Here is a 22,222-nt window from a genome sequence, read left to right as displayed (position 1 = left end):
CACAGATTTGACACTCTGCATGTCAATATTTAGTTGCTTAAATATTAATTAACATTATTCAATAAATAAGACTAAATAATTAATAATATAAAATATTAATGCTGCATTTATTTGACCAAAAAAATAAAAAATGAACGAGTAAAAGAGTAATATAAGGAAATATTAATACAATTTAAATTAACTGCTTTGAATGCATTTTAAAACACACTTTAAAATCTGCAGTCTGATTGCGGCTGGAGCTACTTCTCTCTGTTTATGTCTATGGTGAGTCACGCAGGGACTGTGCTCTTCCGCCATGGTTCCAACCAGACCGGTCTGAAATAGTCCCAATATAAACACTTATCAGAAGCGTACCATAATGTTTCAGGGTGAGACAAAAACACGGTTTGGATTCATGTTGTACATTCTCATTATATCATTTTTGTAAATTTCGAACACAAAAAAAGTTACGGACAGCAACTTTAAAGGTGTAGCGTGTGAATTTTAGAGGCATCTAGTGGTGAGCTTATGAACAGCAATCACCCACCGCTCACCCCTCCCTTTCGAAGCACATAGGGAAGCTACGGGATCCAGCACAGGGCAAAAATGTAATTGCCGGAGAGAGCAGAGAATGACTAGCGCTCTGTATAGAAGTTTGTCCATTTAGGGCTACTGTAGAAACATGATGGTGCAAAATGGCAGTTTCACTTTAAGGAGACCTGCTGGGTATGTTAGATAGAAATGGCTCATTCTATAGTAATAAAAACATAACGGTACATTATGCAAGGTTTTTATACACCACTGAAAACAGTTATGTATATTATATTGCATTTATGTCAGTAGATCCTCATACATACTACACACTGTAATACTATTTTCAGTGTCCTTCAAAAAACATTCTAATATGCTGATTTAGTGCTCAAGAAATACTTATGAATAGTTTTTTTTTTGTGTGTGGAAAGTGATATTTTCAGGATTCAAATAAAAAGCATTTATTTGAAAAATAATTGTGTAAACTTTCATTTTATGCCGAATTCATTTTGCAAAATTTCATGAGGCATGGCTTAAGATTCACGCAGGTGTATCTGACAACGAATAACCGCCTGGACATGTATTTTGCACTTAAATACCCATACAGATAATGGATGATAAATGCACAATCAGGTGTGTGTGCGTGTATTTGCACTACCAATGTTAGGGCACTTCTCTCTCACCCACCTTTGTGCGAGTTCTGTGCCCTTCCATTCATTCAGCTGCACCTTTGAAGGCAGATAATCCCACTTATTTGCTTTCCCATGCCTGAGTCAAGTCCTTCTCTGAACTAGCTCTCCAGAATACAGTATACATCCACACTTCCCACCACACAGACTCCTTTTATTTACCTAAATAGGATGTGGCTCAACAGGCTTTAAAATGTTAGTGAATGGTTTGTAAATATGATCTTACCGCAACTCTTTTATCGCCAAGGCTACAGTCTTAGTGTTGCTTTGAGAGGCCTTTATGTCTCCTGACATGCATTCAGAGGGAGAGCATTGAAAGCCCTCAATAAGTGGTCCCCACAGGACCCTATGCTTATAATAGAGGCCAATTCATTACAGTAAATAACAGTTGCTGTCATTATATTGTTTTCCATGAAGCGGCTTATTTGGAGCTCTTAAACTGGTAATTGTTTTAAGACCAGTGGTGGCTCTTTTGCTCCCATTCAGGGGCAGGAAACCGAACACGGGCATTGGGAATTTGGGAACGCGCCCCAGGGAGGGTCCGACTGGCGAGACAGGAGATCCAGTCCTGCTAGCAGCTGTGCGGGGTATTAAGCTTTAATGAGTTCAAGAGTAACATGGATAAGCAGAGTTATGGGGAAAGCCCCTGTAAGAGCCTCTGATTTACTATCTTGACATCTGTATTAATATGTATATATTAATCATACCAGTTTATGTGGATGTCTGAACTACTGAAATAACTGGCATAGCCGCAAAAAAAGAAGAATACTAGCAAGCAGCACATATCCTCTCAGTTTAGGCTTTAGCTCTGACAGCTGTTAAGCCCATCTTCGACCTTGTGTCACACAGCGAACATGAGAAGCTGAGGTAATGCTCTCTAATGTCCGGATTGTAGTTGTCCAGGGTTGATCTGTTCCCACAGTCACTGTTAACACAAGGCCCTTTACTTAGGATATAATCACCAGCCAGGAGAGGGAGGATTGAGTAATTGTAGGCCTAGACTTTTCCAGACAAATTGTAGTGCATATTTTAAATCTCATTAGCCTCTGAAGACTTTCTAGAAGACCGCAGCTGTATAAAAAAAAACCCAACAACTACTTTATTTGCGCACACACACTATCATGACTTCCATTAACATCCACAATTTTTGAGCTAATTATATTTTCCACTAACTTTACCCTTAAAACCAACATACATAAAAAAAAAATATTTTTATTATTTAATATGTTAATTAAGCCATTTGCTATGGTTGACTGTTTTGGCCTCAGACTAAAATCAATAAAAAAGTAACTTTATTTCTTATAATTGAACATTTATGACAGTATAATTTTTTGTACCTAGAATCTTCACACTCTCTCTCTCTTGCATATTTATATGCAAACGCACTCAAAATAATCTTTAGCTGCATTGCTCATTTAGTAAGGCAGAACTTCCCATAATCAGGATATTCACCTTTGCCAAATGACTGTTAAGTGGGCCCAAATTTAGAAGCAGAGATCAAATTGAAATGAGAAATTCACGGTGGCGGTACACTGTAAACAATTGTTGTTGGTTTAACCCAAAAATATGTAAGTTACCTGGTAGCCTTAATTTTGAGTTCACTGAAATTGTATATTGCCATGTAAATACACTTTAAAAAACTGTGCTATATAGTACTAAAAGTGGTTCTTTGGCTTGTAATCATAAGGAAACTACTTTAAGTGCTGTATAGCACCAAATCTGGGTAATTCAGTGGTTCTTCAGCGGTTCTTCACCAGTTCTTTGGGGTGGTAAAGGTACTATACAGCACCATTGCCATATAAAGAACCTTTCAAGCACCTTTAAAGGTTCTTTACACACCAAAAAAATACTGTTGGTGAAATTTAGCACCATTATTGAGGAAGAAATAAAATGCGAAATGGTACCTCTTATGGGTTCTACATAGCACCATTTGACAAAGGTGCTGTAGAGCAAATTTAAAGAAATGGTGCTATTTGGCACCAAAAGTAGTTCCCCTATGATTACAAGCAACGACCACCAAATTTTGTTTAGAGTGTAGCGAATCCGCCATGGTCCAAGTGCAACTGACTTTTAAAGGGAATGGGAGATGAGACTCTGAATGGTTTACTGCATGTTAGGTTACCCTAACGTACATACCCTAAGTGCACCTGTGTCATGAGTTTCAGACCATGCACTCAGATAATTTAAATAGGGCCCATTGTGTTATCTGAACCACATTAAATATGTAAGTAGATTAGAAAAAAGATGAAAAAGGTTGTGATAGCAAATCATTGGGGCTGTCAGTGAAACTGTGAAAGAGATTGCAGATTGGCTGTTCAGTTTAGCCAGTCCCTCCAGGATTCCACGATTGCATAATTTAACACAAAATCAAGCTAACTCGACACAATTCGAAGGAACTTGCAATAATAAAAAAAGAAATTGCTGCAGATTTGCTGCAGATTTTGGGCCTAAACATGTTTTCCAAAGGAAAGCCCACTTCAAACTCAAATCGACCAATTAACATCTGTTTGCACTGGTGCTTTGGCAATGCATCTGTCATTAAGCGCGCATGCGGCACGTTTCTCTCACACACAAACAATCAAGCGTGCATGCTCTGAGTGACATCAATCGGTTCAGTTTATGAACAGTATGCTACATAAAAGTGGCTTTGGCACTCTGTCAACAACCCCAAAATGGACGAAGAGCAAGACGGAACGAGTGAAGGAGACGCTGAATGAAAATGTAAATTCAGTAATATAGTGGTTTCCAGGGTTTCCCTGTAAACACAGCAGGCTACTACATTTCTGACACCGCTTGTGTAGGCCTACTGGTTCTAACCTTTGAACTTTACAGTCATGTTCTTTTCCACTTTAATCTGTTTGAAACATTTATTTACTTACATTTGGCTGCTGTTATGTTTAAGGTTCTTTTTGTTATATTATAAAAATACTAACATTTTATCAACCCTTTAAAGCCTGAAATAAACAAATAATCAGACAATCTTTTTTTTTAATGGAAGTTTTTTGTTCGCTTTTTTTTATTTTTTACTGTTAGACAATACAAGATAAAAGAATATTCAGATACAATAACATTTTGAGTTTCTATTTATTAAACCAATTTCCTTCATTGTATCAACTTAATTTTTTTTATTTTAATAAGCTATAAAATAAAAAAATATATTTTTAAAGTTAAACCAACAAAACATGTTTACAGTGTAGAAGGGTCTGATAACATGCTGTGGAAAACACTGCAATATAACATTTGATTGATTTAGTTTTTTTTATTTGGTGTTACATTGGAGCCCAATGGTTCTTGAGGACAGAAAAGTAATACAAATGTTAAATTCTTACAAAAAAAGAAATGCTGCAAATATTGCATCAATATTTGAGAAAAACCAGCGCAAAATTTTTAGGCTATTTTAGGCTGCAAAAATCTGAAAAAAGTCCCGCCAAATCCTGGAGGGACTGTTTAGCGAACGAGTCAGTGCACGAGGATAAAAGCAAAAGTGATGAAAGCGAGCACACAGGTCAAAAGGGCACAAGACAGAGGCTATTCTAATTTCCGTCAACTTACTAATGTGTGAATATTTTCAAAACATGAGCCGACTGAATGAAGAAAGTGACCAGCATGATTGATATTCAGAATGGTCAGGGCCATTACATGCTATTGTTTTGTTGGCTTAAAATGCTGCTTTGGTTAACGTTTTGTATATCTGCTACAACACAGTCAGCTTTTGTTGCTGCTAGTTCTTTGACGCCGACTTGGTGAGTCACAGCCTTATGACGCTTTATAAGAGGTTTCAACGTTATCGATAAACTATAGCCTATGTGAAATTCCTTCTCAGTCTAAAATAAATGTAGATTCCATCCAGACTAGGGTGTTATAAAAAACTAATTTTAAAGATATAAACTGATAACTGTTTTAAGGCCAGTGTTGAGCCATTAATGGGAAGGAAATGGCATTACTAAACTAGTACTGCAGGATATATATATATTTTTTTTAATTGGACAACCAAAGCTTGATTATGAGTTTAGCTAAAACCTGAAAATGCTTTCTTTAGTCCAGTGGTCCTTTTCTAAGAGGGGCTGCAGATTAACGGGGTGCATTCCTGTTCAGGAAAATCTCTTTAGATTCACTTCCAGATCAGAGCAGCCATCTGCACACACTGCATGCCCAAACCAGGGCCTCTGCCCTCTCAGGAATTTGGAACTTTTTCCCATCAATTTAACCAATTATAGAGCAGGTCCCTGTGTTTATCACTGATGATCTAACCTCAGGCAATGGAGGCATAAAAGTCATCTAACACATATTCAGATTTGTAATCACCATATGTTGTTAACTAAAACTAATTTAAATAATGCTAAAATAAAATAAAAATATCAGATGAAAAAAATAAAAATTTGTAATTTAAACTCATTTAATCCATTCATTTGTTTGCTCACTAGCTCACTCATTCATTTGATCGCTTGCTCAATCATTCATTCATTAGTATGTTAATTTGTACATTCACCTGTGTAATAATTCATTCATTCTGTTTCTTTATTTTTTGTGGCTTGCTTAAGTAAAAACTAAAGATTTTCAGTAACACTTGACAATAAGGTCTCGTTTGTTTACAATGTGTTAATTAACATTAACTAACAATGAGCAATACACTAGTTACAGTTACAGTGTTTATTAATCTTTGTTGATGTTGGTTAATAAAAAATACAACTGGTCATTGTTTGTTCATGTTAGTTTACAAAGCTAAAGTAGTTAACTAATGATACCCTATTGTAAAGTGTTACCAGTCTTTCTTAAAAAAAACAAAACAAAAAAAAAACACCTTGACAAAACTAGCATGACAGGAAAGGGAAGTGTAATCAGTACTCTGAGCATTGTGACTAACCCTTATATCACTTTTACCACCGCAGGCAAGCATGACGTAAATGTTAAACTAGTGCCTCGTGCTCTGCTGACTACCAGCACCTATAATAATCTTCAAAGACACAAGGTGGCATGTCTGGCTGTCAGCCCACACACACACACACATATTAATGAACCCACACACACACACACACACACACACACACACACACACACACACACACACACACACACACACACACACACACACACACACACACACACACACACACACACCCTTCTTGCACGAACATGGAACTAGCCTTCAGGCTTGCTCGAGTTTCTGCATATTGCAGTAAAGATACTGTTTCACTGCAGGTGTCCCATCAAAGCTGCAGCATGCACTGGCCAGCAAAACTCATAAATTAGGAGACTAGAAAGCCCATGTGTTGGCTGTTTAGCCTCAGTATGGAGTGTCATCATTTGGTTTGATACAGACTGCACTACATCCTCATCTATTATCCCTTTCTTTAGTTTTCTCTAAATGCATTTAGTGCATACATAGCACAAAGTTGCGTGTGAACCACTGCAATGTCAAATATATTAGTTGGCTACTCTATATTCTCCACAGACACTCTATGTTGAGAATGTATTTGCATACTGTTCAAAAGTTTGGGGTTTGAAACAAGTCTCTTATGCTCACCAAGTTTGCATTTATTGGATCAATAGTAAAGTAAAAACTATTTAAAATAACTGTTTCCTATTTTAATGCATTTTAAAATGTCATTTATTATCATTACTCCAGCCTCCAGTGTCACATGATCCTTCAGAATTCATTTTAAAATTCTGATTTGGTTCTCAAAATACACTTGTTAATATTATCAATCCCTTAAAGCTACACTATGTAACTTTTACGTCCGCTATAGAGGGCGCCTGTTCAAAACAAAGGCATAGCTGAATGACGCCAAGTTTGAGTGCAGAATCTTGGGAGATGTGGTCTTCACCTCACAGCCAGTGGAAAAGAATTGGGATAGGACTTGGCAAATATCATGTTCATGGATGCGGTTATTAACGTTACTGTAGTATGAAGCAAAGCAGGACCGGGTGTTTAGGGAGCTGAGCACAGCCACCGGAGCGATTGTTACGCAAACACACGGCTTGCAAGGTCATTAGTATGAGGTAATGCAGCTCTGTTTATCATATCAGAAACATTTAAAGGGATGATGAATTGAGAAATCAACTTTCCCTTGAGCTTTTGATATATAAAAGGTCATGGTAATATAAGAATATACTCTACGTTTCAGAGCTGAAAACTTCCTTGTTAGTCAAAGGAAAGCGTTTATAGACACCAGGCTCAGCAAACGGTCCTGTGCTTCATACTTACGCCGCTGCGCGACGAAACACACGCCTCTACAGAACGTGCAATTCAGTAGCCCCGCCCACCGACTCATTGAGCTGCTCGGTCGATCACAAGCCAGCAGTAATAAACATGTGGAAGAAGATAGCAAGCAAGATATTGTGAAAGAACACAGTCACTGCATAAGCTGCATAATGCTTGGATCATAATATTAGGAATGTGTGATACTTAATTTATTTTTAATGAAGTTCAAGCTCATGTGGGGAAGACATTGGTGTTCACTTCAATTCACTGCGGAATCGTTTGTAAACAAATCTCCGGTTGATGCTGGATTTGAATCCGACACGAATGGTACAACACACATGTGAGTAAAATGTGTTTTTATATGTAATAGTATTGCATTGTTATAGATCGTTTTGCTTATGTGTACGTGTCTAACAGAACATACATTTAGTACGCTGGACTCAGACACCCATGGGCCAGGGCTTGCAAAGCCCGGCAGGCCGATGAATCTCATAATATTCTGTTCTTGTTTTGCTATTCTCTCTCTCAAGTTCTGAAGGGCAACATCTGAAGGGCGGCATGCACGCACCGAATGTGTGTGCGCGCAGTTCACTGTTATATCATCCGATCTTGCGGGCTATGTGTAATATAAAAATAATAGTCCAATCAATCATGGATCGATGAGAAATAAAACATTGTGTTTGTTTGATAAAGACGTTTACGAGCCCTGTGATCGAGATAATCATTCTGGTTGCCGCTTCTCCCTCAATCTCCTCTCGCCCTGGTGAACTGACAGGGGAGCTGAAGCTCATTAAATATGCAAATCTTATCCAATCCTAGCCGTGGGCGTTTACTTCCAAGTCTCCAGTGCGTCATGTCCACCAAAACCCAGCGTTCAGGAGAGAGACTCAAAACCAATGTAGAAAATAGCCTATTACTTATTAGTTATGATGTTTTTGAATGTAAAAACCACACAAACATCATTGGTTGACCTCAGGACAACAGTATAAAACATTTAAAAAGCCAGTTCATGACACCTTTAAGTTTGTTTAAAATTGGTATGACGTTACTCTATGCGTTCGCTCAGCGGCTGCTGTGACACTGCTAAGAGTAAAGCGTTTCTGCCAAATAAAACCGGAAACCGAGTGTAACACAGATATGATGCAATTGACAGGCGACTCCCTCAGTCGTCCCAGCTCCTTGGTTAAGATAGCAATTTTCTCAAAATGAACAAATCACAAATAAGATTTACAAAAATTTACAAAATGACAAATAAGAACTCAACTGAACAAAATCTATAACACTGGCCAGGTAGTTTTTGGATATTTCACTGCAAAAATCCTACATAGTGCACCTTTAATTATTATTATTATTTTTTGTGTGTGTGAAAACCATGATTTTTTTTAATCAGGATTCATAATTTTTTAAGATTCTTTGATGAAAAGAAAGTTAGAAAGAACAGCATTTATTTGGAATAGCAATTTTCTATAACCATGTAAAAAGCTTTACGGCCATTTTTGATTCATTTAATGTATTCTTGCTAAAAAATTTTTTTAAACAAATTTAAAAAAATAAATAATTCATATCAACCCCAAAACATTTTTCATGCATTGTTCCTCACATTGTTCAGAATCCTCTCTTTTTGAGGCCTAAATAGAGGCCTGGGGGTCTTCTGCTTCCAATTAAAATCTCAAAAATAGTTTCCCCTCTCTGCAGACCCTTGAAAATATGCTCGTAAATTGTCATTATTTTTTACAGGCTTCCCCTTTTCAGTTGCACATCGGCAATGTCTGGCACAAGCAGTAGCTCACTGGATTGGTTTATCTCAGGATCTGCAGTCTCCCTCTGAGACCTGGGATGCATGACATGACATACAGTATATGGCTGCTCCCCATCACATACTGTACGTGCAGCCGAAGTCCACCGCTGAGGTCCAAATGGGACACATGCTACTATTATGGTTATACAAAATTCAGAACTCATTTTCAAACATGTTTACAAACTAACCCAGGTGTGATTGCTCGGTTAGTGCGGTTCATTTGAATAAGTGTGAACGCTGCCATCTAGCCTGACGTGGTCATACTCAATTTTAGTCGGATTTTGAGTCTGAAACTTCTCCATTGGGCTGTGATTATGAGGCGTGTTTCAACCGAACCAGGAAAGACCTTAATTGGATAGACCTACAACCAATCAGAGCAACAAAGCAACGTTAACAGAGCTCAAATGCACTGTGTTGCCAAGTCTGCGTTTTTTTCCCCGCAGGTTGTTTTCTATGTCCGCGAGTTGAAGCGACTATTATGTGATATATAGACCCATGAATGTGAATTTTAGCAGGCAACCTTGCCAAAATAACACACATTTTACCCCCAAAACACAATTTTTTCCCAGAGAAACCCACAAGAAGCTATTGTTTAGGGCTAGTAGTTGGCGGGTTTTGTTGTAAAAACTTGGCAACCCCGTCTGGACGTGCGCTGGAATCTGGTTGGAATAAACGATCTTTGCCGGCGTTGTAAAAAAATAAAATAACAATATAATCCATAATTTGAACAATATAATCCAAGCCCCTTTGATGACATGCATGATGATTACGTTACTGTTTATCATCTGTCCGTCATCGTCTAAAGCCCTCCCTGATGATTTCATTGGTCCGAACAGTTTCTGTTCAGGGATAATTACTCCTCTATAGAGCGAGGCCAGACCGAACTGCTCGACCTAAAATTTTTGTGGGCGGGGCTAAGTTCACTGGCATCCAGGCTAGCTGCCATCCAAACCCTGCGCAACAATCAAGCGGACCAAGACCACTGAAATGATGGGTCTCGGTCCGGTTTCAACCAAACTAGAGCGGTTTTAATGATACATGTATGGAACATGGACCAAAAACAGGACGTAATGTCATAAGAAACGACCCTGTGTTTTCTCCTCATAGTCGTGATGTTGCCCTTCACAGTTCGGTACAGGCACAACTGGGTCTCTTCGCAGCAGATCTTCATTTGCGTGTGTGAAGGAGGTATCTCTGCCGCTGTTTTGACTCCTTTAAACATTTTAAAAGCTCTTCACGATTTCTCAGCTGGTCAAAATACATTCCTATGTAGGCTATGCACATACAATGAGCGCATTTAGTCCAACGTGCATTGTTTTGGATTCAGTAAGTTCCGTCACAAAATACAAGTAATATCAGGTTATGAACATATCCACTATGTCTATAGGTTCAATGTCAAGTCAAATTCAAACAGAAAATTTGCATTCCGTTTGCTCCATTTACATTTTTTATTAAGTTAATTTTCGTATTGAATTTGTTCTGGTCAGCCAAGTGTCTTCATTTAGTTTAAGAGGCACTACATGCATACACTAATTTTAATACTGTGGCTTTTAAACAAGCTTAAGTGGAAGCCATGGGGTACTCATCCCCACTAGCAGGTCTCTGTTCCCTCCACATCTGTGCCTGTTTATGCCCAATCTATTTCTGAACCATCACTAAAGAACCATCGGGTTCTTCTACGAAGCAGGAGAATGTGATTTTCCCTCCTGTAACAAAGAGAGAGAAATTGCAGGGGAAGTTTGCAAATGTGTTTCCTTTGTGGTAACCTACAGGAGGATGGAGGTAGCATAGCTTCAGAAGAGAGCCAAGGCATAGCGACGGCTTTTGGCTGGGATGATTATCGCGCGCATACATTGCCGCACTCGTTAGAAACAAAACTATCACCAGAACGCTGAAACCTTCAGCTAGAAGAATTGGCCAGCTAAAAATGAAAAAGGACATGCTGGCTAAAATCACCCTGGTGGATACTCGCGAAGAGTTTTTTCCCCAGTGTTTTTAAGGGCTGGCCTGGAGCGAGCTCTATGGCAGATGCTAGCATGACAAAGGCGTTTCAGCGATAAGATAGAGAGCGCCTGGGCGGTATGAAAACGATGGCCGCTAGCATTGTCTCGCCTGAGATTTCGCGACGTCTCTATGACGAATCCCAGTAATGGAGACTCTTGGCAGACTGACGAGGGGCTGCAATGCAATGGATGGGCCCTCCACTCTGGAATAAGCCAAAAAGGCCCCTACGAAAAGAGCAAGATGTAATGCCACTTTTTCATGCTCATTGCGGGCCTCTGATAGCTGCAATGGCATGGATTTGTATCCCAGTTACACTGAAAGAGCTTGCGAATTGGATCGAGCTTAAAAGTGAAGCAAGAAAGCCCTGGAAAATCAGCGCTCAAAGGCACATTTCAACTGGAAAGCATTTCTTTAAAGCCTGTACTCCTTGGTGGTTGACAATCCTATTAAAGAATCAACGCCTTGCAATTAACAGAGAAAGGAGATATAAAAATAAATTAGAGAGGGAAAACACACGCATTCAGCTTAGGGGCATCTGAGCAGGACTAACCTTGCAATGGTCCTTTTTGATATAAAGATACCACAGGCATGAATCATCTTTTTGCATTGATGTTTGAGTGGCATGACCAGCATCTGCCAATTTCCTATTGTCGCTGCTCTTCACTTCACTGACAGCATAAAGGGTTGTGACAGAAAATGGGTTCTCTCTTTCCTTGGAGATTTTGGATCAGACGGAAAAAAAAGAAAAGAAAAGGGAAACAGAATATCAAAGGAAAGGCACCAGGCCTAATGATTCACCATATCAACAGACTCAATGACGACAAAGACAGAAACCTCTCAATGTATAAAAACAAGCTGCTCTGTAGCCGTCATTCGTTCTTTAAATGAAATAAAAGCGCTTGGTTTTTGGACATACAAAAGAAAACACTTAACAAGGGGTTAGCCAAATTTAAGTTAATAAATTTTTACTGTATTTGGTTGACATATAGAAGTGCTTTTGCCTCATGATGATGTTCTCATCATAACACCTTAAAAGGCAGCTGTGCAGTAGCTGGTCAGTCAACAAACACCATACAGTACAGCATTAAAGTGATAGTTCACCCAAAAATGAAAATTAAATGTTTATCAAGATGTAGGTGTGTTTGCTTCTTCAGTGGAACAGAAATGAAGATTTTTAACTTCCACCATTGCAGTATAATGCATGTCAATGGGGTGTTTTTTCTATGAGTAAAAAAAAAAAAAACATAGACATACTGTACGTATCTTGTAAATTTGACCTCACTTGCAGGAAGTGATGGCGTGGTCGCGGTGTTTGCACAGTGTTGTATTTGAGGTAAAAATTAGATAAATACTGTTCGGTTTCTCACACAAACTGATCGTTTCGTGTTTTTAGACATCAATGTATCGCCACGAGATGCTGTGGTTAATATGGATTCGTATGTCTATGTGATTTTTACTATCATAGTGACTCTCATAGAAAAACACCCCATTGACATGCATTATACGAGCAACGGCTAAAAATCTTCATTTGTGTTATACTGAAGAAACAGACACACCCACATCTTGGATGCCCTGGGGGTAAGCTGATAAACATCACATTTTGGGTGAACTATCCATTTAATAGTCCATTGGGATCCATAAAGTAGAGAAAGAAAAGGTTGTTACAGAGGTGCTAATTTAGTTCTCTAAATTCTTAATTCTATTTAGATGCTATAGAATCATGCAGCCTGGGTTACATAACATGAATGCACTAACTAAAACATACATTTCCATTTATTTTTCTCACCAACTTGAGCATTAGTTTCTACAGAGTACTTTGTACTTTCTACAGTAAAAAAAACCAAACAAACAAAAAAACGTTCATTCATGTTAGCGCTAGCCCTAATTTTGTATTTGAGAGAACCACATACATCAACTTTTCCCCTTTCATTTAAATCTTTACCAGATGTAATGACTGTTTTGACTAATTGTGAAGAAATTGGAAATTGCTATAATTGCTCTACTAACAACACTAGCAGTACAGGTTAACTTTGATGCGCTAAAAATAATTAATAGGGGGAACTACCTTTTACCAACACTATGACACATCAACATATCCAAGCTTTGTTTTTGAGAGATTTGACCAGCTATGACTAGAATTCAAAGTTTATCTAAGTTCACATTTGGTACTAAAACATTTTTTTAAATACTAAAACAAAATCTCAGGTTTAGAGGCACACAAAAAAGATTGTTAGTGGTCTGAGACTTAAATTTATGAGCAAGCTGGTGAGGGAATGATGGTATAGACAGGAAATTGTAAGAACAGTCTTAGGGCAATGGAGAATTAACAAGACCACAACATTTGTTTGTTGGTTTGCCTCTCATACTTTACACACTTTCTTCTCAAACCCTAGATAGTCCTTATGTTTACTCACTCAACAAATATGCTCTGCAATTTGTTCCTGCTTACCACTACCCAGAAATATTTATGTCTCACAATAGATTTCAGTACTGCTGCGTATAGAAAAGGATTAGTCATTTTTTGAGAAGAAATGCATTAAAAACACAGTCATAAGTAACTCCTTGATGAAAAGCCATTGAAGCTCAATGAAACATTCATTATATGTGCATTAAAGGCACTTCATCAGGAGTGGCTGAGACTGAAGAGGGGGTCACTACTGCAGAGTGCCTCCCCTTGTCAGAGGGGATGTGATTCTCCTCCAATAATTGTAATTCAGCAATAAGGAGCTTACAGCTGTTGTTATCCGCCTGATAGAAAAGTGAACATGAAGAGCACCATGGGGAGATCAATACAAGAGATTATCGTTCGAGAGGGTCTCCCTCACCCCCTCTCACCTAACCTAACATTGGCTGCAGGTCAGCCATCTCTAATTGTAGTCTCGCTTTTTGGAGTGGACAAAGGTAAGCTGGTTCACCCTCGTGGGGACAGAGTAATGAACATTATGGCCTGGTTCACTAACATGCTAAAGGACGCCCCAACAACGACCACCAAAAGGGCTCGAAGGCCCACGCATGACTGAGCAGGATTTTACAGAAATTCACTTTTGGAGAGGTCTGCTCTTATAATAAGAAGAGGGTTTTGTATTTTTGCTCTGCCTTGGCATTTCTGGAAACATATCTCAGGATGTTATTAATCAGGTGTTCATGATAAAAACAACAAGATCACATGAGAATGCGTATCAATGCAATGTCGTGGAATGTATACACCAAAAAGAGTTTTGGCGTGCATATGATAAGCACGTTATAGCGCATACTATATGACACACTCTTGGGTAGGATGGGGGGGTTGTGCGTATAATATGCCATAAACTGTGTATCATATGCATGCAAAACACTGTGTACCATATGCATGGCAAAACTAATTTTGCCGTATATATTCCATGACATTGCACACTCTTGATACGCATTTTCGTGTAATCGGGCTCATTTGGGAAATGAACACCTGCCAGCTGCCAAATGCTCTCACGTGTTTAAGTAACACAATTAGTTTAGATATCAAAAACACACTTAAGTTATGTTCGCAAGGTATATAATCATTACACATAAAGAGTACACATACACATACACCCAGTTTATGTGGGTACTGTACACATTACCGGTTTGGGGTCGGTAACATTTGTTAATGTTTTTGAATTTATTTAAACAAATATATATAAAAACTATAAGCTTGTAAAAAAGGTTTACAATGCGTAAATGGAATTTCTTTAAAAAAAACATTTATGTCCTGTGAAAAGTAGATATCGGAGATGCATGTTATTAATGCAAAAGTGATTGAAGCTCTATATTTAACAGATCAGACTCAAGTGACATATGACATGGATATGAACTGCTGAGATGCTTAGGGCACATTTTTAATTTTAAAATATCTTCTAAATAAATGAGCATAAACATATTAAAGTAATTTTTTCTTAAGATGCACATTATGATATTTTGTAAAATACTAAAAGCCCTCTGTGTTAGAATGAAGCATCTGTCACACATAACTGTATGGTTCCCTCTAAACTGCGTCTATGAATCTATTTTAAATACTTTTTTTTGCTATTAAAAGTAAATGAAATCCAGTCGTACAGTGCGTATGTCACCAGAACAACACAAGCGTCTTTCTCTGCCCACATCATTCCATATCCAGCTAGTTTTTTTTCAAGCACAACAAAGCTGAAATAATGATAAGCACCTGGATCTCCACAGGCTCCCTGTTAGGACCAATTGGTGGTAACTGATAAATTAGGGTGGGATCTAAACTGGTCATGACACTCAATGATTCCTTTCACGTTGACGTCAGCGACATGAAGTGACTCTTTATGTGCAGCACGTCCTGTGGCTGGAATGTACCGCAATAAAGAGGCAGAGAAGCGTCTGAGTGAAGGAGAAAGAAAGAAGCAGTGACAGCCTCCCTCCCAAACACCCCGTGAGAATTTACTCCTACATGTCTGGGCTTTGCATGTGCCCTGTTTACAATCACACAAACCATGTGGTGCACTTCCAAGGCCACAGACGACTCGAAACCATTGCGAGCGTCCTGAAAGACTTCAAATCACCTTCCTTGATGAATGTGGACATAAATCTCCCCCAACCAGCCTGTGAACTTTTGCCATTCTGTGCTCTGCTTTAAAACTACAATCTGTGGCGTACATCACAGCGTGGTTTAACCGCTCTTGAAAGGCCACGTTGGAGAGGCTTTTGAAAACTTTTTTCTCAATGAAAAAACATAAGATGAAAAAACTATATCCTTTTTCACAGAGGAAGCCACGGGAAAAGGCTTTCTTCACTATAGATTATATCCGTTGAGCAGAGTATAGAAGGAACCACAGATGTTGACACTGTTGTGGTAGGCTAAGATGGACTCTAAAGCCCATTGTTTCCCTTCACTTTCTTTCGTTATTGTATTTTTTTCTCCCTCTCTTGCTTTCTGCCATTCCCCCTCCACTCTGGTACTTGGCCCTGGCCAGCCGGACCATGCTGAAAGGCCTTTAGATGGTGACTAGAGCTCCAGGGGGTCTTTCTGCCAACCATGGCCTGGGGAAAAGGCTGTATTGTGGGGATCAGCAGGCAGCCCCGGCTGCCTCAGTGGCCTCCGTCCAACAAGAATAATGTGAGCGCCAGGGTTAAGGGTCACCCTACTTCTGCAGTCCCCCACTGGGCTTTCACCATACCTGCCCTATTCCTTTCAGTGCATCTGGTCAAGAGGAGACGAGAACTAGAGAAACATCATCAAGAAAAGAGGCTCTTAACACTAAGTGGAATTTGTCCAGAAAGACTAATTCCATTTACTTGTCCAATTTGGCCTTTTCAACAAGTCCAAAACAAAACAACTCATGGGGTATCTGCATAGATTCATGAATGAGTCTAAGGAACAAGTGCAAAGTGGATTTAATGTTGCCAAACTGTACATTTGCCAGAGCCGTCTTTGCAGAAACACAGTTTTTATTCACTAAAGAAATGAATAGCATGTTTAAAAAGATGTACACTAACATGAGATGAAATGCAAATAAGTGTGAAAAGGCTGCTTAACCTGAAGTGGGCCCTCTGAAATGGATAATCATGTGGAGATCACATAAACCGCCGGCAGTCGTGTCTTGCACAAGATACTTACTCAGAGTTATAACCGATTCATTTCCATCCCAACAAATGTTTTGTGCCATTTTACACATTATGTTTGTAGTATTACAAAAAGCTATCACTTTGTATTAAGTCGTGTATTTTCTTACTGCCTATTTAAGTAATATTAGATGTTAACCTCATAAAGAACCTCATAAATAAAATTAAACTGGAAACTAGGGCTGTCAATGGAATAACCATGATTTTATGACGTTTGAACAGTCTTTATAAAAGTGAAAGAGCATTATCATTATTATCTATTACATTTGGCAGTCCTAAAAAGTGTTTTCCCCCTCCATAGACCCCAAAATATGTTTCAATGTTATGTTTTCAAGCTTTATTACTGGTGTAAATTGATCCCTTCGCCCTAGTTAGCAAATTATGTAGCTCGGAAGTTAAAACTATCTTAGATTTTGTAGTTAACAGCTAACAACTCTTTTAAGTACTTGAAGTGAATAGCCAGACAAGATACAGTGCCTTCCTCAACAACGCTGAAAATGAACAGGACAATCCACTGTGACATTACTGCATTTTTTCCCCCCGCTCTGCAGTTTCATATAATTTGTGAAAGGGCCGTCTGTGCGTGCACTACACATGTATGCCGTTTCATCATGGGACTGGATGTCTGAGGACAGAGTATGTCAAACATTCAGTCATGCTTTAAGCCAGATATCTCCTTCACCTTCTTATCTTGACATCACGTTTTAGCACAGGGAGTTCCAAACTTCATGCCCACATGGCTCATCAGCCAGCAGAACATAAACATCTCAGTGAACGCCAGGGAATGAACCACACAGCTTAACTTTGGATGAATAATCAGTCATCGCACATGTTTACAAGAGCCCATAAATGGTCAGCGGCAATTCTGTGAAGTAGTCATAAAGCCACGTATTTACCCTCGTTTGACTCGTGGTTAACCAATATTTTTATATTCCCTATAATATAAAATAAAGGAGACACATAATTACAAGTCTGCCAGTGCCATATTCCAAATGACCATCTTCTTCTAGTCCACAAAATCATTCTGACCACACATTTTATGATCTGACCCCAGGGTTAAAATACAATAGACTTCTTACCCTAGATCAGAGCCTTCGGCTTCAGTCATGGCTCTGAGGGCCTGTCATTGGTGATGTACTGCCGTGAAGCCTGCACCCTGACCCCACGTAACAAGTACATTAACCTCTTCAGAGACGCACCACTCCAGCCCTAAAAACTCTGACCCTAAAACCCCTCTCGTGGCCACGGGAGGTCCCTCAATTCCCTTCAACACTCTGCATGATCACTGCATTGTCTATCCCTGTTCTTTGTGTACGTTGCCAAATAATGTTCCTCTATCTCTCTGTGATGCTACTACCCCCTCATCCAGTCGCGACACAGGGAGAGAGCGCTCTGTTGTGCCCAGCGTGAGTGCTCTCCCAGCGGGATGGTGAGGGCAGCTCGACTGGGGTCTGCAGGTACTTTTCATCCCGCCTGGCAGGCGAGACTCAGCGCCCTGCTGCCTGAAATTAGTCGTCGACTGGCCTCTCTTTCTGCTGGTGTCAGACATGGGCCCCTGATGAGAGATTTGTTGATATGATAACTTGATTAGACCTCGGACTTGGTAGCGGAGAACGAGAGAGACTCTGCTCTCACTCCTTAACCTCTCCTCAGGAGACTGCAATTAGACCTGGTAATTGGTTAATTGGGCAGTCTGTTTGAAATACATTTCTTTCTGTTTTTTTTGGGGTCTTGGGACATGTTAGCCAAATGTAATGTTTACTATCTTGTCTTCTTTTTTGGTTTTCAATTGTATATTTAATTCATGCAATTTGCTGAACTTCTGTTATGCTATGAATTTTTTTCCCCCTCTTTTTTCAATTGGTCAAGATTCTCTTATTTAAGAGATCATTTTAATTAAATTCTTCATTTTCATAAATAAAAAAAAGAAAAATCTGCAAACTAATTAAAAAAGTCCTTATAATCCAAGTTATAACAAGGTTCTTTCCTGGCTATTCAGAAGACCTCTGGGAGCTTCATTCCTTGCCTTAAAATTTAAAACCTCTGAAATAATTCAATTAATCAATTTATGTTTTGCATCTGAAATGCTTCTTTGTCAATGTGATTTACATAATAAAAAAAACTAAACTGTGATGCAGCTGAGAGTCTAAAGCTTTTTTCCCTTTTCATTTCATTTCACCATGGATAGATAAAAAAAATGCATTATATAGCCATCCCCATGGCTGCAAAATACCACCATACATCACCATGGTAATTCTATAGGGTCTCCCTGGAACTGGAACAGCGTCACTGAGCGTAATGTTGTTCCTCTTACTCTGAGAGCTCATGACACCTTTAAGTGTCGAATATTTTCCTATAGATATTAGTAATTCTTAAACCTGCATATAAAACAATTTGAGTGTATGGGGAAGCCCCACAAAATTAATCTACCTATTTAAGGTAGGCCCACTTAAATGTTAAATGTCCATTCATATATAGATAGAACAGTGCAAAGATAAATTATGCATGTTCATTATGAATATGTATGAATGGATCATTCAGAACCACATATTATTGGGAAACCACTATAAAATATGTTTGGAGGTTTCAAACTATAGCCTATACTTTCATATTTTTACAAAATTGTTATGAAATGTCCAGTTGTTTTATCAGTGCTGCAAATCCGCCTTCTATTTCTGACCCAAGGCAGTGTCACGCTAAACAGATGACACATTCATCATGATTCACAGAGACTCTGCAAGTAAGGTTTTTGTAATAATTGTATGGGAACAACTACTCACCCATCTAACATCCAGAGAATCACTTAACAGGCCTACTTCAAAATGTCAATCATGCTCCTGTGTGATGCAAACAAAATGTTGAGCTGTTGTTTGTTTGCTTTGTAAACAACGATGGCACACAACTTTAGTTTTCATAATTCTATGTAACAAACATAGTATTTACCAAATCTTATTTAAAGTAATTGAATCAATGATCCGAATAAAAGAACGAATAAATGATGTCAGTGGTAGATCCGAGCATATCCATTGTTTATATAAATGGACATTTGGTCACATCGCCATCTAGTGGTGCCTTTTTAAAACGCATTATAAGAACATGCCACAACTATTCCACAAATGTTCATATAAACGTTCTGTCTTTACAGATAACTTTTTTTTCTTCATAAAAAACAAAACAAAACAAAACAGAAAAGACAAAATAAGACTATATACAGGTTTTTTTTCACTGTTTGAAAAATAGCAGAATAAATACGCCAACACTGATCCCTAGTGGTTGATAGTATGAAGCACTATTCTGTTTTGAATAAGAGCATTTTGCCTTTTTGACTGGAAAAGAAAAAAATGAAAATAAACCTACAGATAATTTCACGCTAATTTGTCTTCTGTGATTTTAATCATCATAAGCCAATGCTTATCATGTCATTAGACAATAATCTTGTGTTCAGTTCCATGTTTATGTATAAATCATAATTGCTCTCAAAACATTTAAAAGTCCAATTAAAATGTAATTTACTAAATTGATTGAGAGTACAATTCATACATCTAGGCAAACATTTTGTATTTTATGTGGCTAATTAAGTTTGCATTCAGCCAATGAGGCTTATGCATCATTGTAGGCCTACCTCTTCTTATTTAGCCTTTTGTGTCTCCCCCCAAGAGCATTGATCATAAAATAGTTTTCTTTAGCTCTCTTATACCATGTAACCATGTATGCCTAAAGCTTTTATTCTAAGAATAGCTACTTAATGATTAAACGTGTGTGTGGGCATGTTTTTGTGACATATGAGGACACAAATGTTTATAATGACATGGGTATGGTGTGTGTGTGTGTGTGTGTGTGTGTGTGTGTGTGTGTGTGTGTGTGTTTATATATATTCTTTTTATATTTATATTATTCTATTTTTATATTGATATTCTATTTTTTATATTAAATGTATTTTTTATGTGTAGTATATATAATTTATGTTTGCTATACGTAATATAAAGTAAGTTAAATTGTATTATGACAGTATTATGTTGTGATGGCTTCTTATGTGTCCAAAGTTGCATTTCTTTACCTATATAACCAATTACCTTTGGCAAAAGGATCCACAATCAGAGCTGTAAAGAGTACCTGAAAACTCTTTACAGATTCTTTACAGCCAAAATGTCTCCATTACTAGTCACCAATTCAAATACGACTGTAAAAGTCTTAAAGTATCTGATTTTAACAGTACTTAAGTATTTTACTCATACTAAATATAGGCTCAACAATGCACTACTCCTCGACACCTGAGAGACATACCAGTGAAAATAAGAAACAATTGATTTGTAAGAAATCATGTTTCTTTTCTAAAATAAAACTGAACCCATCAATACTGCAATAAATCAAGGTCGACACAACAGCCTCTTAAACGTCTACAAACTCTCAAGTCTCAGTTAAGCTCAAGTGCACAAAAAGGCTTTAAAGTAAACCAAGATCCTTCAAAAGGTCTTCTCAATAGTGGATGTATAAAATAATGTTAAATGTGCCCTGAAATGATTTGAAACAATATTTTAAATTGTTCTCTGATATCTACATAGATGGTATGTGGCTTATTTAAGGGCAAACATATTCCAGATACAGTTTTACAGCTCCATTTACAACCCTAGAAATTGTCCCTAGGATGTAATGCTCTGTTTTTGCCTTATTTGGAAGAGTCATGAATATTAATGTTGAGCTCTGCTCTGATTGGCTTATTTCAGCAGCTCACAGCAGTTCAGTTGTTCAGCGAAGCGGCTCGTGAGTCGTGACAGAACACAGACCGACTGAAGGACACTTTAAGCAGAACATCTCAAATGGAGATTGCTAAAATGCAGCTTTCTTGTTTATTGGTGTTTTCAGATCATCTGCACGCGAGAAAGAGCTCGCATTCGTGCAGCTGCCAGATTTCAGTAATTTAAATCCCCCAAACACAGCTTTTCTGTGAAAAAAACACGTATACTATCCGGTGTTTTACCTAAACATGTCCAAAAAGGTGATGTTTGCTAGAAGGATCGAGTGAACAATCTTTAAGCAATGTGTCTATAGTTGTATTTTGTAATAAAAAATAATATTATCCTTTGTCATTAGAATGGACAAAGTCATTAGACACACTATTTAGTTTTGTATGGTACTTGGTGTTTCCTATTGTTACTGTACTAGCATCTTGCGTTATCTAGACAATGTGTTCTTTCTAAGAAACTTTCAATTTAATCAGAAATTGTTTAAAGAGATAGTCAATAAGTGGATAAATCACTACTTACTGGTTGCAGAAATATAGTTGCCACTTTCTTCAGTTTAAGACGCTGAGCAAAGCTTGAAATGGGCCGAACACACAAACGATTTTGAAATAAATTGTTGTGGTATCCGATTATAATAAACCTCAACCATGACTGTTGACAAATGAAAAGTCCACACGTC

General features: G+C 38.1%; 1 long non-coding RNA gene across 2 annotated transcripts in view; it reads right to left on the bottom strand.

Annotated features, from left to right (window-relative positions):
* Window positions 1-20,019, bottom strand: part of LOC137094338 (uncharacterized) — a 28,848-nt gene extending 8,829 nt beyond the window's left edge. For both annotated transcript variants that reach the window (XR_010908645.1, XR_010908646.1), the window contains exons 1-2: window positions 19,745-20,019; window positions 19,582-19,638 (exon numbers count right to left, since the gene is read on the bottom strand). This is a non-coding gene — a long non-coding RNA (uncharacterized lncRNA). The remainder of the gene's footprint in view (window positions 1-19,581; window positions 19,639-19,744) is intronic.
* Window positions 20,020-22,222: the final 2,203 nt, after the last annotated feature.

The sequence above is a fragment of the Pseudorasbora parva genome, chromosome 12 (genome assembly GCF_024679245.1).
Source record: "Pseudorasbora parva isolate DD20220531a chromosome 12, ASM2467924v1, whole genome shotgun sequence".
Lineage (NCBI taxonomy): Eukaryota > Metazoa > Chordata > Actinopteri > Cypriniformes > Gobionidae > Pseudorasbora > Pseudorasbora parva.
Note: the sequence above shows the minus strand (reverse complement) of the source record. Positions and strands in the feature narration are given on the sequence as shown.